This window comes from Pezoporus flaviventris, unplaced genomic scaffold (assembly GCF_033815535.1).
Source record: "Pezoporus flaviventris isolate CSIRO_AGI_PZ_B2104156 unplaced genomic scaffold, CSIRO_AGI_Pfla_v1 ptg000007l, whole genome shotgun sequence".
NCBI lineage: Eukaryota > Metazoa > Chordata > Aves > Psittaciformes > Psittacidae > Pezoporus > Pezoporus flaviventris.
Window position 1 is genome coordinate 76,093,944 of NW_026892555.1, and position 16,299 is coordinate 76,110,242.

Sequence of the window (16,299 nt, forward strand, 5' to 3'; positions counted from 1 at the left end):
TCCACTGCTGGGGGATATCACCATGATCTGAACCCTGGTGTGCTCAGCACTTCAGTACAAGGCAGGTCTCTCCCCTAAGCAGTAGCAGGCAAGAAGGAAACACAACAGCAAGTCTGCAATGGTGGGAACTGGAGCTCATCATACTTACACCATGGTGTCAAAATTCACACCAGATATCCATTAAATGAGAATGGATATTTTTCTTGATAAATCAAGCTACAAAGGGCAACAAAATATGTATTTCAATGAACTATTTTACTGGTATTTATGTGGTGAAAGGAAAACGGCATACATCCAGATTTGAGATATTCATTCTGGGATGAAGCAGCACTGGTCTGGTTGTTTCTCACACCATAGGCAGTTCTTTACTGTTTTTTCTCCAAAGGCTCAATCTCATTCTGGAAGTAAAAGCCCTGTGATTTGAAATAAAGAGCAGATATTCCACCTTGATGAAGCAGCAGTTGTAAATTTCTCTGTGTGGTCTGAGCCATAGAAGGTATCACAGCTATGATGAATCAGTGTAACTTACAGAATTACCTCAACTAGTGATTGGTTTCTGTGACATAACTGCAAACTGCCAGATTTGCCTCTGGACTGAGTTCTTTGCAGCTTTACCACAAGGGACCTATGGAAGTTATCTGTAATATAGCTGCTAAAGAAGAGACTAACTCCTACAGATATGAAAATTTGCTTCATAAGGGGCTCCAAACATTGATGTGAGTTGATAGAAAAGCTGGAGATAGAATTTATAATTTCAAGGTTGCAGCTTGAGTGTGCTTTTCTGTGAAATAATCTCTCATTCTCTTTATCTTGCTACCCACCAGCCCTCTCAGAAATGAAAAAACCCAGCCAAACCAAACCCCTATCTCATGAGATTGCCCGTGTGTGTTGGGAGCCAAAATTCTGCTTCTTGTAATAAATTTTGTCAGAAAGTATATAATTGTCACCACAGGCCACACTGGGTTAGTTTAGGAAGGTGTTACATCACTGAGGAGGGTCTTCTAGTCCTTACAAAATCCACTGTATTTGACAGTTAAATAATCTCTTTTCATTAAGACAGTTACATAAACCAGGAGAAGTGACATCTTTTATGCTGCTTAAAGAAGAAACAGTAAATACCCCCTTCTTGCTGATCCCACAGTCCTGCCAGATGACTACCTTATCAAAATGAGATGTTAGCTAAATCTGTTGTTTTAGCCTTTTTTTTTACTTCATTTTCTTCCTCTGAAGACACTTGCATAAAATGTGATGTAATGCAAGAGCACGTCATCTGGTGTGGGAAAGGAAAAGGAAATGGTTGGTTTTGGTGGAAGCTCATGAGTGTTTAATCGAGGTCTGTGGCCTGAAATCTATAATAAAGGAAATGTAGGATTTCCTGTGCATTGGTGATCAGTCAGGTACTGAAGGATAGTTTTATGAAGGATCATTTACTTATGATACTGTGATACTTTGCAAGCAAGGTAGGACAGGGCAAGGACAGAAAAGGGAACCATAGGTATGCCTACAGTATGGTAACACCCAGAGGTGGTGTGTGGCAAGAGTTCTTGTCTTTGATTGAACTCCTTTCATGCATGAACTCCCAACACACCAAGCGCACAAAGGGTAGAGCACAGATCTGTTAGATACCTGCTTCCTCCACTGCATGCTTTTTTGCTTTCATTCCAGAAAGGCATGCTAGGTTCTCACTAGCAGATATGGCTTCCTACTCAGAGTCTGTAAAGTCCCTGCAAAGAGAAATTGGACAAAATATGCTAAAGAGCTGCAGAACTGTGGTTCATTAACTGCCCCTCCCTGGTGAACTGTGCATTGTCCAACCTTAACCTGAACGCTGAATTGAATAAAACCTCCTGCAGATATGAAGGTATGTATTAACTACAAATGTGACCCTTTTGAAGCACAGCTGCAGGAAAATAGTAGACTGCAGATGTGTCCTGCAACTGGTTTGAACGCTCCCTGACTGCTAAAACTGCAAAGTGAAACATGCCTGAGTGATACTGGACATTGTGGAGGCACTGGGACAGGAGTGGCTTTAGATCCAGTGGCAGACCTTTTAGTGCTCATCTAAAATCTGTGCCTTTTGGACACAAACTGTCACTGCATTCCTCTAAGACATTCACACAAGAGCTTGCAGGTATGCCATAGAACCTATAAGGAACCCATGACCTTCTGGGGCAGCATCTGGAAGTCTGTAGATCAAGCAAGAGACCAAAGGACATTCAAAATGGTACCAAATACCTATGTGCATGCAGTTAATTAAACCCTGAATCAAACACCTAGAGAAATACAAGTGGGGAAAATCAGACTGCACTTAAGTACATCTCAACTTCTCACTGTTTCTCTAGACTTCATGAGAACTAAAGTGTTACCACTCCCACTTCTGTTTTGGCACAGTTCCTTTTCTCTCTGTCATTTGGGGTGGTGATGGTAGAGAAAGAGATACGTGGGCAATGCTAAACTGGATGAACAGTTCCTGGATACAACTTTAAAATGTTCCTAGATTAAGCCTATTGCTAATCATGAATCTACAGTTAGTGAACTTGACCCTGTTCTCCTGGTAACAAACACTTCTTTCTTGTATAAATTCTTGTATAATTCCTTGAAACAGCAAGCAATTGTTTTCTTTTGTACATTTGATTACTAATTTCTTACCAGAACAATAAAAAACAAGTCACTTCTCTCTCAGCCCTCATATTATAATTTCATTTCTGTTGCCAAAGCATGCCTGGCTTCTGCTTTGTGTAGTTGATGTGCAGCTGTGGTAGGAAGCCACAAACAGTGTCTTTAAGAGCTGTGCTGCCAAGGGTAAAAGGACCCTGCAGGGCAGCTATTCTGAGGGAGCCATCCTAACTGTTTGGAATGTAGCGAATCATGTTGTGATGAGAAAGGTGCAGAATTAACCAGAAAAGTGTTCTTTTTCCAAACTTTTCCCATTGCAGGAAAGAAAGTGGCATTTGGCCAACATACACAAAAGAAATTGGTACTCTTTCTTGCTAGTTTGAAATGCAGCCATAGGCTGCTCTAGATGAGTTATATATTTTTGGAGGCATGAGGCAGTATGTAAGTATTGTACCACATATTGCTCTTAATTTTTTTACCTGCTGGAATAGATGGGCATACTTACAAAACAATCAATCTGTAGGATGCCTTGAGATTAACTAAAAGGGGATTTTTTTCATCATTAACAGGTTTGTTTTGTTTTGTTTTTTTTCCCCATCATTTACATTAAGGACATGACATGTGTTTAACTGAAGAACCTTATACACTCAAGAAAGGAAAGGAAGCATCCTTGAGCTGTGCATACTAGAAACTAATTGCTATTCCTTATTGAATTAGGTTCCATGAATATGCGTGGCAGATATGTCTGTCTTCAGGTGAAATGGAGCAACCTTTATAAGGCTTACATGTCTGGCTGTGAGCTTTTCAAATTCTGCATGCCCCAGAGCCTCCTATCTCTTCTTAGCCAAGTGCTTGAATCACAGCACTACCTGAAAGGTAAGCCTGACTGTTTAATTAAAATGTGAAGTAAAGTGTTTGAGTGTATTACTTTAAATTTCAGCCCTGCTTTCATCTCAGAGATGCTGCTTCTGACAGCATCATCTCTTTTGAAATTGGCCTGTCCTTGTCTACTTGTAATAAGCATTCCCTACTCTCTCTTGATAATATTTCAATGAGTGTAGAGCGAGTTGGATGATTTGGTTCAGAGTAAATCATAATACCCAGTGATTTGTATCTTTTTATGTCTGGGTCACGTTCACCTGAATCACCAGGAAAATAAGTTTTAACATCTTTAATAAAAAATTTCCCTTGGGACATATACCTAATTTGCAATACAACAGCTGATAGAGATATGAGAAGTTACCAGCTAACCTTAATTAGTGCTTTAAAGCTGGAGATCCTGGGAACAAGTTCAGTAGTATAATTAATTCATCTTTCTGCCTATTTCTGTACTTTATCTTATTCCCATAAACATTCCCATAGTAACATGTAACTTTGATATCAAACAAAGAACATGGAGCATACGTTCTTATCCAATTGCAGGCCATTATTGACTTCCTATCAAATTTAATATTGCATTATGAATAAACATGAAACTGCAGCATGAAAATCTCCAGGGGATTCCAGGGCAAGTACGTGAACAGAAGCCTGTGGTAACTTCACATATTCATAGGATCGTGGGTTTCAACAAGCCAGAGAAGATCAAGGTCTAAATGCTGAAATGCCCTGCCTCCAGCAATGGTCTGTCTCTCAAATAAAGTTTACATGGCTTATTTCCACACTGGATCAAACCTATCTGAAATATGTGTTCAAATGCTAGTCATATAAGAGATCTGCTTGTGCCCTACAGCACTAGATTTGCTTTCCTAAGTCATACTGAGTTTGTTCTTCTTATTGCTCTCAACCACACTCCTTTAATCTCATCTTTAGTACTTAGGAGAAAAGTTAATCCAAGCAATGAGATTCCTTTAGCTAAGTGTTTCCACATGATTTCCCTCTATTTATTTATTTATTTTTCATTAATACACTGGCTTCATTATAGGAGATGAAAAATTCTAGTGACATAGAGTTTAATTACTGTGCTTTTTCTCAAGGGATCTTCATTGTAATCTGTATCACTACGATTATTGCCTTAACTAATAACTAAAAGAGGTCATGTTCTAGGTTAATAGCCTGCAGCTGCGATGTAGAGAAACCTGTAGCACTAAATACTGCTATCTAAACCAAGTAGATATAGCTAACAGTGCCATCCTATGATGGCAAGTATTTGCACACAGATGTTGACATTAATCTCAAGTGCCAGTTCATTTCACTCTACTTGACTTTATTGTATTTGCACCTACTTTGAAAAACAAATCAGGCCTGGAAACAGCATGTTGGTCAAATAACCCTTTAAGCTGAGGAATTTCTGAATCATAGAATCATAGAATAGTTAGGATTGGAAAGGACCTTAAGATCGTGTAGTTCCAACCCCCTGCCATGGGCAGGGACACCTTACACTAAACCATATCACCCAAGGCTTCGTTCAACCTGGCCTTGAACACCACCAGGGATGGAGCATTCACAACCTTCCTGGGCAACCCATTCCAGTGCCTCACCACCCTAACAGGAAAGAATTTCCTCCTTATAGCCAATCTAAACTTCCCCTGTTTAAGTTTTAACCCGTTACCCCTTGTCCTGTCACTACAGTCCCTAATGAAGAGTCCCTCCCCAGCATCCCTATAGGCCCTCTGGAGGGAAAGGTGTCCAAATCAATGTATTATAGGTGGTCCCAGCCATCTTGACAGTTTTCACTTTAGATACTTTTACACTTACTGCCAAAATAGACTTTTTGAAGATTTATTCATCTGTCTGTTCAATAGCAAATAAATCACAAATCCCACTTCAACTTCAATAACACTTCCAATTTTTAACAAGGACACCGACAGAGTTCTGCTCTACTTAATACTTGTAGAGTACAGCATAGTTGGTCTGCATTTCTTTTCCTGTCAAAACTAATAGCCAAATATCTGTAAGTATCTGCTCTGCTATCAGGAGGGAGCTTATAGTAAAAACTTCACGGAATAAAAGAATTGCCCCCTTATATCTAACATGCTCATCTTTCTCAGTCAAATCAGTTCTCACAGTCTCTTGCTTGCCTTCACAATACATTATTAGACACATAAATTACACTTTGTTATTGCATTTTCATTTCATACATGAGAAATGGATGTAGGAAAGCGCAAGAAATTGGAAATTTCAAAATAAAACTTCTGTGCCCATTAGAGTTGTCCTTTAAGGTGGTAGTTGTTGGGGTAGGTTGTTAGGCAGGGTTCTGTTTGTTTTGGCTTTTTTTGGCTTAGCTAAGAGAATTATAGGGTTTTTGTTTTAGCATCTTTGCATGTTTTAATGTTTTCTGAGGAAGAACCGCCACCTTTTCTTTGTTTATACAGGTATTTTACAATCCACAATTCCAGCCATTCTACCTAGTGGTGCATTCAGAAACTTATTGAGATGAAAACGTAAGACTGTTGGAAAGGCGCTGGAGAATAGCACTGAATTATGAAAGAATGAGATTAAGAATGTAAAAAATGGGAAACATGTTGGCTCTGGAGGGGGAGTGAGATATGCTTCACACTGCTACCAGTGTTCCCTAATGAGTCCTGACACTCAGATGTCCCACAGTTCTGGATGTCAGCTTTGACGATAATCCCTATGCAAGCATAAGACCCCTGTTACTACAGGCTTTTCTGCACGTGTCCAGCTCAGACTAACAAACTTTGCAGTTCACCGCTTCTTCACTCCTCTGCTCACCTATGGCACATGTGGCCTGGTCAGAGACTAGAACTAGCTCTAGCTCTGTAGGAAAGACAACATCAGCAGCTGTTGGACAGACATAGACCTTACCCACTGCACAGTTCCTACTCCATAGCAGGAGAAACAAGCATGAAATGAAAAGAAGAAGGGCACTGCACTGCTGATTTTCCCTGTCTTCTGTTTTTGTTATGTTTTACGAGTTTGATTTTGTTATGTAAAAAGCACAACTCGTTACTGTTTGCAGGCAGTTGATTTGTCTGCTTTGTTTTTTTCCTTTCCTTCCAGAAATTATTCAATGCACACAAAACTGTGATTACCGTCTACCAACAATTATACCAAAAATTCCCCCAAAAATTATAAAATTGCCATTTTGGCAAATGTTGGAAAAGATCAAATACTACAAGAGCTGGTTTTGTGGCATATTAGGTAATCAAGCAAACACAGAGACTAATATAATGTATGTGATCTTATTCAAGTAGAGATTAGCATTCTCATTGTCTGAGAAGTTCAGAAATGCAGCAAAGAGAAGAAGATATCAACAATGTCATTTTCCTGGGCAAAGCACATACAATTGCAGTGGATTATTCATTAAAGTCATTGTACCTGGCATAGAAATGAACACGTGGCATTTCAAATTTACCTTGCCCCCAGATCCTAGTGTTTATATGAGTACTTTCTGGTTGTACAAATTAGTCTGTCAATTTCCAGAACTTTCACCATATGGAAAGAGTCACTTATAACTTTACAGATGTTGCACAGAGCACAGATGGCCACACACACAAAATGGTGCTTTGTAACATTTACATCCCAGGTACTTCAGGTACCACTATCTTGCCTTTAACCTTCAAAATGTGCTCTCTACTATCACTGTGCAGCTATAAAGAGTGTAATTAAATTTTCTGCCTGTCTTACAGTGCTATGATAAAATTTCAACCTCAGCGATAGCAGAAAATGGGAACACAACACAAAGTTTTACTTCATAGCTTTGATCCCACAAAATAGTCACAATACTTACACCCTGTTGGAACAAGATCAGATGGAAAGCTGAAAAACAGTTTATATCTGAGAATGTAGGTACCTCATGTCTTCATCATCTTGGTGCCTTCTTTTTACCAGTGAATCTTAAATGAGAACTGATGAACCTACAAGGCTTCAGTGGTGTATTCTCAGTCCCATTCAAGGGCTCATACAAAGGGTGTTGAATGTCCTGCTTGCTCACAGTGGAGTTTGAAACCCCTGTTCTCTCAATAGCAGCTGCTCTCAGCATGTTTGATGTGTCCCACCCTTTGAGTAAATGAACCTCATTGTAGCTCCATAGGCCTCCACCATCACCAGACAGCTGATTGACTTAATTACTGTTAATTAGCTTTGTTGGCTGAGTGGTGAGTGTCAAGGCAAGTATAGCAGCACCTTTGTATAGTAGGACACATATCAAACTGGCTGATAAAATTTCAGCGCTGTTAAAAATTACTTTTCACAATTTATGGAACATGGATGGCATTTCAGATAATGGGAAGAGTAAACACGTTGTGAGCTTTAAAAAGAAAGGGAGAAAATGTAGCCAGTCAGCAAAGCTTTTATTTCTGGAAACAGAAATACTGGAACAAGTAACTAAACAGACTTTTTGGAGGATAACAAGGAGAGAGTAAAATACAATGTCAATTCTTTTGTGAGAGTAGATTACATGAGAATAAAATAATCCACTTTCATTCTATAGTGGGTAACAGACACTGCAGACAAAGGAAAAACAATTACTATTGTATTTCTTAACTTCAGAAATGGTTTTGATGCTGTTGTCCATTACATTCTTCTTAGCAAATGAGAAAACGCGATATAGATGAGTCTAGAAGCAAACAGACACAATCCACATTGGAAAAGTCGTTCTCAGAGACAGCGAGGCTATTGAGAGGCACAGTCACTGTGGAAGTTTGTACTGAGTGGGCTCTGTGAGGGTCCAGCGATATTCAGGTGATATTCTGCAGCAAATTGGTTCCTTAAAAATCTGTCCTGGTGAGGGTAAAGGTACTAAATGCCCCCCAAGACAGCGGCATTTGCATCAACAGAGCTTTTAAGTAACAAACTAGGGAAAACCAGTATGGTGAAAAAAACACAGGTAGGAAGCTGAGTATCGTAACCTCTTAACATCCATTTTAACTGGTTGGTTTGGTATTCAGGAGCCTGGACAAATACGTCTTAGACCTTCCTAAAGGTTCATTTACCTTAATGCTCTGACTTTAATCATAAGAAACAAAGCAAATATAAGCTAAGCATAGTGTGTATATGCCTCTGTTGCAGTTTCCCATTTTCTGTTAGCTCTTTAAGGCCTCTTTAAGGCCTGTTTACATGGCAAATGTAGGACTTGCTGTTTATATTTGCCATAGCTTTTAGCTAAAGTACTAGCAAATCACCATCACAATATCAAAGTTTTACATTCCAAAAATTCCTTCCTGCTTATAAGAATATGGTGCTATAATAATCATAACACCATTCAATAACACATAATTAATCTTTATTTCTTTATGAGGAACCAAATTTTTCTGCTACTTCAGTGAGTAGCTACTTCTCTAAGAATGGTCCTCTTTGGTTTCATTTGCATGTTTTTGTTTGGTCCAGAGCCTGGACCAGTATAACTGGTAAGAAATCCTAGATCATTAAGAAAAAAAATAAAACAAGGTTTTGTATCAAGATAGAATTTCTCTAAAGCTGATATACACTGAAAATCTAAATGCGACTGACATAAGAGAAATTGCAGCTCTCATTATTCTCACACCCTCAAACACTAGTGTTGTGAAAGGGTCCCTTATAGGTATTTTCTTTTGCTTTTCCTGCACATGTGTAACATGACTGCTAGGAGTGCTGTAGATCCTGTCTTGTTGGATGGACACTTGACTCTTAGGCATTACACCACTGAAATATCATGTATTTCAGCCTAGTGGCCTGAAGTCATTAAAAAGACATTACATTAATAGTTTTGGATCAGCTCTTCTTGTTAACCGTCATCTGACTAAACCAGGACTATCCATGCGAGGGTTTGCAGAATCTGCTTTACACAGCTCCTGCGTACTAACCCTTTGAAAACTGCTGTTGTCAAATGCTGTTCCCAGACAACATGGAATAATTCAATGAGAAATGATGGATGAAAGCCAGATGACATAAAATATCGATTATTTTTTATTCCAGTCTTTGAACCATGTGTTAACTGCAAAAAGATGTGTAAGGCTGGTGAAAATGTGGAAATGCAGTCTGTTGGGCTATTCTCTACACTGATAAAATCTATATAGAACTAAGACATGTGTCTTTGTTTAATCCTATAATTGCCAGAGGCAATTCATAGGCCTTCTCCAATTCCCTTCACTTCTCTCCCAGAATTCATGGGCTGCAAAACCTGGCATGTTTTCTGTTCTGCCAGTTAGAGAGAGACTTGCAGAACTTCAATGTTGTGACTAGCAATACCATCTCATGTTACACCAAAGGTACAATGTTCTTCAATGCCAGAAGAATGTTGTACTGTCAAATTACATCCTAATTGAAATATTCGTCTTGGTATGTCAAAATTCAAGGATGAGTTCTTCCCATTTGGCAGATTTATGTCAGCTGGATGTAAAGGATGCCATTCTGACCTGACAGCATTTTACACAGGTAGCAAGGGCTAAGGTAAGCTTGGTCTGTACTCTGCACTTGTAACTCTTTCGCTAGGGAAGTTCTCTCCCAGTTGTAGCAATACCGAAAACTAGTACAGAAATGGGAATCAAATGGTTTTATCAGACATCTAAGCCTAACATGAGCAGAATAAGGTGCAAAGCAGTGAAAGTCTGCAGCAAAATTTCTTTTTATTTTCCTGACAAAAAAAAAAAACCCTTCATTTTCTCCTCTAATTTTACTCCTCTTTGTCATCTTGCTGAAACAGGTCTTCTCACATGCTTGCAGAACCTTTTTAATGAAACTTCTGTATCAGTGACCCTTTGAATTCTGTTGTTAAATATGGTTTCAGAGCAGCATGAGGGGTCTGTTTGTACAAATCTGTTTTGTTTTTTTAATAAAAAGAAAATCTTGTGTTTCCCTCATCATGTCTTCAAGGTCTACAAGCTGCTGTCACCTCCTCCTCCAAGTACCGCTTCTACAGCATAACCAGCAAGTCTTTTCTTTCACTGGAACTTGCTGCTCCTTTTATAACGCTCCCATAATCAATATAGTGAAGAAATGGCAAGTATAAAGGAAGTGAGCCCCAGGACATCACTCAAGCATTAAGATAGTGCTGTTTGGGAAGCTGTAGAGAAGTGGTGCCTGATCTCATTGAACTGCCTGCATGAGAGAATATGGTTTAGCAACAGGCCTTGTGGGCAGGCTCTATGCAGTTCTTTTTATCTGCCCTTTAGAGCTGCTGGCAGTTATTATGATCTCTTCTAGGTTCCTACCCTTTTCATTCTCACTCCAAGAGCCACGTCACTTAGTGTCTTGAACACATAGACATTCAGGCAGTCCTAGACCTCTTCCTCCCTCCCATTCTGCTCCCATCAACAGGCCCTCAAGCAGAAGTCACCTGCTTAATGAGATGGCAACCAAGAGGCTATTTTGGCATCCTAACTAGGCCAGTCTGGTCTATGATTCCTGTAGAATCACAGGAGGCTGAGGTTGGAAAGTATCTCTGGAGGTCATCTGGTCCGGCCCCACTGTTCAAGCAGTGGTGTGTCTGCCCAGTGCTGTGTCCAGACAGCTGTTGATTATCCCCAAGGATGGAGACCCTACAACCTCCCTGGGCTGCCTGGGTGCCAGTGCTTCACCTTATGGTGAAACAGTGTGTCCTGATGTTCAGAGGGAACCTCCTGTGTTTCAGTTTGCACAGGTTGCCACTGGTCCTGTTACTGGGCACCACTGAAAACGGCCTGGCTGTGTCCTCTTTGTACCTCCCCTCCAGGTACTTATATACATTAATAAAATCCCACCTAACCTGTTCTTTTCCAGGCAGTCACACATCTCAGGTTTTTCTCATGGTCCCTTCATCATCTTCATGGTCCTTCATTAGATTCTCTCCAGTATGTCTACATACCTCTTGTATGAGGAGCGCAGACATGGACACAACATTCCAGGTGCACTTCTCCTTGTCAAAACCCAGGAGGTTACTTTCAGCCCATTTCTCCAGCCTGCCCAGGTGTCTCCTGATGGCAGCACAACTCTCTGGTGTGTCAGCCACTTCTCCCAGTTGTGCATCAGCAGCAAACCTGCTAAGGGTACACTCTAAGAGTGTGCTCTCGTGGGTACTCCTCATCTTATCCAGAGAAGATAAAAGAAGATGAAAGATTATCAAAGTCCTTGAAACTGTGAATCCTGGCTTACATGCAATTTTGCAGCTGCTTTGATCAGTGGTTTTATTACAGCTCAGTAGATTCTGACTGTGTTCTCACAAATGGAGAAAGAAATTGGGCCTTTTTTTACTATACTCTTTTTCCATCCAATTTTTAAAAATACATTAAAGACTTACAAAAATACAGACAGGAACATATATATGTAACTATATAAACATGTTTTCTGAGACATGCAGAAGTAGCTTCTAGAAGCTTAAAAGACAATATTAGGGCCCCTACTAAATCTTTGCAATTTCAATATGTATAACGTTACAGGAATAACTGTAGTGATGGTGAAAATTAGTAGAACATATCATTATTGCTGTGTATTTCTGTCACCCTGCTTAATTCAGTTCAAGAGTAACACAAATACTTGTGCTAAGCCCAGCTATAGGGACAGATGCCTAATATTTTTTCTCAGAACAATGCTTTGGAGAGGGGCTGTGTGTTCCAGAAATGAAAATCAATATTATTAATTTAAGTTCTGTAACTCTCTTTGCTACCTGACTTTAAATCACCACAATTTACTGAGGGAATAAAAGCAGATGTGTCTTCCTCAACTTTTCTTCCAACTTTTCCTCATCCAAAGGGAGAAACAGAGTCATCACAATCAGTTTACCCATATACCCAGACGTGGCATCATCCTGCCAGGAAACAAACAATTTCACATGAATTATAAGTGATCCCATAGTTCAGATAATAAAATCTCAAGCACTTTAAGGCAACTACTCCAATAGCAATAGGAAGAAGAAGGAAGCAGTATGATAAATAATTCTATCTGAATGCAACTCTGATGGAGCTGGTTACTCATAGCCATTCTGAAAGGTAGCTTTTCCATTCTTAGCAATGGGCCTGCTTACAAAGTAAGGTCAAACACCACCATAGGGAAACCAGTTGCTTTAAGGGGAATGAGATTAAATTAATCTGTTTTGTAAGGTATTAATTATAAATAATTTTCACAGCTCAAACCATGTTTTTTACTAGTGCCTCTTGTTAAATCTATTAGAATATTGAGATGACGAGTACAGCACAAAGAGGAAGCAATATGTCTGGTTTTGTTTGTAAAATAAATGCTTTCCAAAGCTCTGCATGTGAATCCTGGAAAAGAATGGTTTTGATTTTCCCTTGAGAAATGGGCTGGAGCATTTTTGTCAATAGGCATCCTTTTCAGATAGAAACCTAATTCATTTTGGCCCTGCTGAATGATTTCAGAGTCATGCACCCTGGCAGCAATAATACTGTCAGCTTTACTCTCATATTAAATTCACACTTGAGGAGCTGTAGATGATGAATTTCAGATTGCTCTAACCCTTGTTGCTGTTTTCAGATTTTGAGTAAACTAAAGCAAAAGCTGCTTCCGAAAGAAGTTTACAAAGAGTCTGTTGATCAGAGTCTGTTGATAAGGGTCTGAGCCTTAGGGTCATACAGTAAAACATAAATATATATGTATATATATATGCATTGTACCAATTAATCTACAGGCAGCACAATAGCCTTCGTTAGGGCCAGCTTAAATCAGATACTTTAACTTTCTTTTCTTTTGGGCATGTTTATGTACTACATTTTATATGTAGTTCTGAAGTCCTCAAACAGAACTTATATTAGGGCCAGTTAAATAAACCAAGGAGGGACATGGTAATCCAAGTCCAGGACAACAAAGACATTGAAGTAAACTTCAGTTTTAAACCTAAACTTTAGAAAAGACAGTATCTTTCTCCAGTCTGGTATACACTGATCTCAGTGTGGGGTGGGAGGGAAGCAATTTCTGCACCCTGCATATTCATACAAAGTCTTGAACATTTAAACAAGAAGGTGTGACTATTCAGTATGCAAGCATGACTGCTCAGCAATGTGTTTCTTTTCCCTTCTCAATAAAAGCAGCAAACTCCCCCAAACCTTTACAATGTCTGTTCAGCTGATCTGTCCACCAGAGATTTCTTTAGAAATGAACACTACGATTTACTACTGGGGAAGTAATTTCTCAGCCTTGCCTCACTATAGGAACGTGGCTGCATCTCAAGAAGGTTCTACCTAGAGGTTTTACTTTCCTCCTCAGGCCTCTGTCTTTTCCTAGAGCTATGCCCTGTTCCTGATTTACTGGACCCAGCATTTAAGCAGAGTGCATCTTAAAGTCATTATGATGAATGGTAAAAAAATGTTAGTAAGCTTCACATTGCCAATTAAGCCTAAATTAAAGAGCCTTACAATATTCACTATTTAATATGGCTTGTTCAAGAGAAGATTAAAATAAATATGACAACATCGGTGCAGAATGATCATGGAGAGAATTATGATTTGTTTCAGTTTTGAGGAAATTAGACTCAGTGGGAGGAGAAAAAAATTCCTCAGCCATAAGAACCAGCTGTAGCACTAAAACACAAACAATAAAATTAATTCCCAATTAAAAAAAAAAATCATAAATATGTGGGGAGATGTTTCCTTGTAGTTTATGGAGGGAAAGTTGTAAATCTGTAAAGATTGGTCTTTATTTGCTGTCAAGTTTTGATTGGATATCAGAACGTCTTCTGAAACTATCCCTTTAGAACCTTGAAATAAGCAGAGTGGATGCTTCATACCAACTTCACATCTTTCCTTTTACAGTACTCAGTCCAAGCTATGATGCTACCTCACAAATCCAGCCACCAGAGACACAAAGCCAAAGTGTTTCTACTCATTTTAGGCCTAACATGATAGAATCTGGCTCCTCACCAGGGTGTCAGAGATACCTCGAATTACTTTTGGAAGATACAGTCTTCAGTTGTGTTACAGATTAAAATGGAGAACATTGCAACTAACTGAACAGAAGGTAGAAAGAGAAGCAAAGACTTTCCTGAAAGCACCAAATTCAGGTAACCACACTGCAAGCTAGCCTCAAGCACCAAAGAATCCTGAAGCACACTTGATTGCCAAAACCTATGTTTAAGCCTGGCAGCAGCCAGATTCTGTATACACCATAGATGTAAAGATTCTGCAAAGAGAGTAGCTGTTACTTATATTTCACAGGCAACTAGTGAGGGAAGCTTAGAACAAGGCCACATGCAAATGCTGCACTTGCCAATCTAATAGAAGTTTTTCCTATGCCCAAGAAGGAAAATGTTGCAAGGGAAAAGAAATCACAAAAGAAACAAACAGAAAATGTTCCTGTACACTGAGATGGCCCTAAGCAGCACCAAATGTAGGGAGCCTACTGATTAAGTTTCACACTTGAGTGCTCAGGTTCTTCACCAGTATTTGTAGCATCTAAAAGCAGCGATGTATAGGTACCCTGGGCTAAACTGGTAAAATGCAGCATTCTGGGATTAACTATCACTGCTGCACAGTAATAAGGAGCACAAACCCACTGCATCGCAGTTCCTGCTGAGCGTTTTACAACACAGTTGCTCATTCCCTCTCCTCAGCCTGACTAGAGTCAGAAATGGAGCAGCGTCAGGACAACACTAGCTCAAGAGTTGGCTCTCGTTTTGTGGTTTTCTCCCTCTCCACATTTTAGCAGTATGTGGCTGTTTCTATTATTTCCTGATACGAATCCTCTCTGTGTGTAGAGATGTTGCTAATGGCTAATTGTATTCATGAAATTGTAGCAGGGAATGCATTTCAGCATGAAATACACTGTATATCCTGCATTTATTCTTAATCAGGAAGCTCAGCTTCTAAGGAAGTATGCTGATACATCTCCTTTATTTTTATGTCTGGCAGCTTGAAAAAAAAAAAAAGATTGGCAAGACCTCAGTCTTTACTAGACTGAGATTTTAACTCCTTCCATGCCTTGTGTTAGGGAAAGATGAATCAGTCTGAATAAGAAAATGTGTCCTTATCCTTCACAATGTACATAAGGAGAAAGTTGGTAACCTTCTGAGGGTGGAATTTCCCAGCAATGTTATTCCTGATTTCAGGTGCAGCAGGAATTTGAAAATGCAGATAATACCAACCTACCTAAACCTGAAGGGCTGTATCATAAGATTTCTGAACCTGCCATCTAGACTTGCTGATCATGAGAACTTCAGTTGCAGCACTGAAGTTGATCCATGTCTCTGCGTCTCTTGCGGCTTATGCATCCCTAGAGGAATGTACATGAACAGAGGAAATCTACTTAGTGCCCTTTTCAAGTCAGGACTTGTGAAGCTTTCAGAAGGTACTCAAAGCCCCAAAAAGACACTGAATTTTAGCAATTTCACTGGAGCTGTGCTATCATTTACCAGCTTGGATGTCACAGCTGAGAGAAGCAGTTAACATTGCCTTTTGTACCTTCTGTGGCGCATCACTGTTAAGTGTTAGATTAGAAAATTATTTTTCGTAATGAAGGGTAACTCAGAGAATAGGGATCTAATACAGACTCTTCTGAAGTCCTGGGGAAATCTCTGCTGGTTTCTGTGAACTTCACATCAGACCCTCAGTTAGGAAAGAGTTAAAGAAAGCAAAAAATTAAGGTTTTCCTTGGTGTGGTGCAGTGATAGATCATGCTGCATGCACTAAATTCTTTTATTCCTCTTTTTTTGATTAAAAGGTTAAAAGAACTTTTAATTTGCAGAATTTACACCTTGGAGCATAATTTTCCCCACCACAATTCATGTAGGAGTCTGGCAGTATCTGCAATATTTGCTTGAAGCTTGTTTTGACTTTTTATGGGTACGAGCTGGCAAAATTATGATCAACAAGTTGTCATATT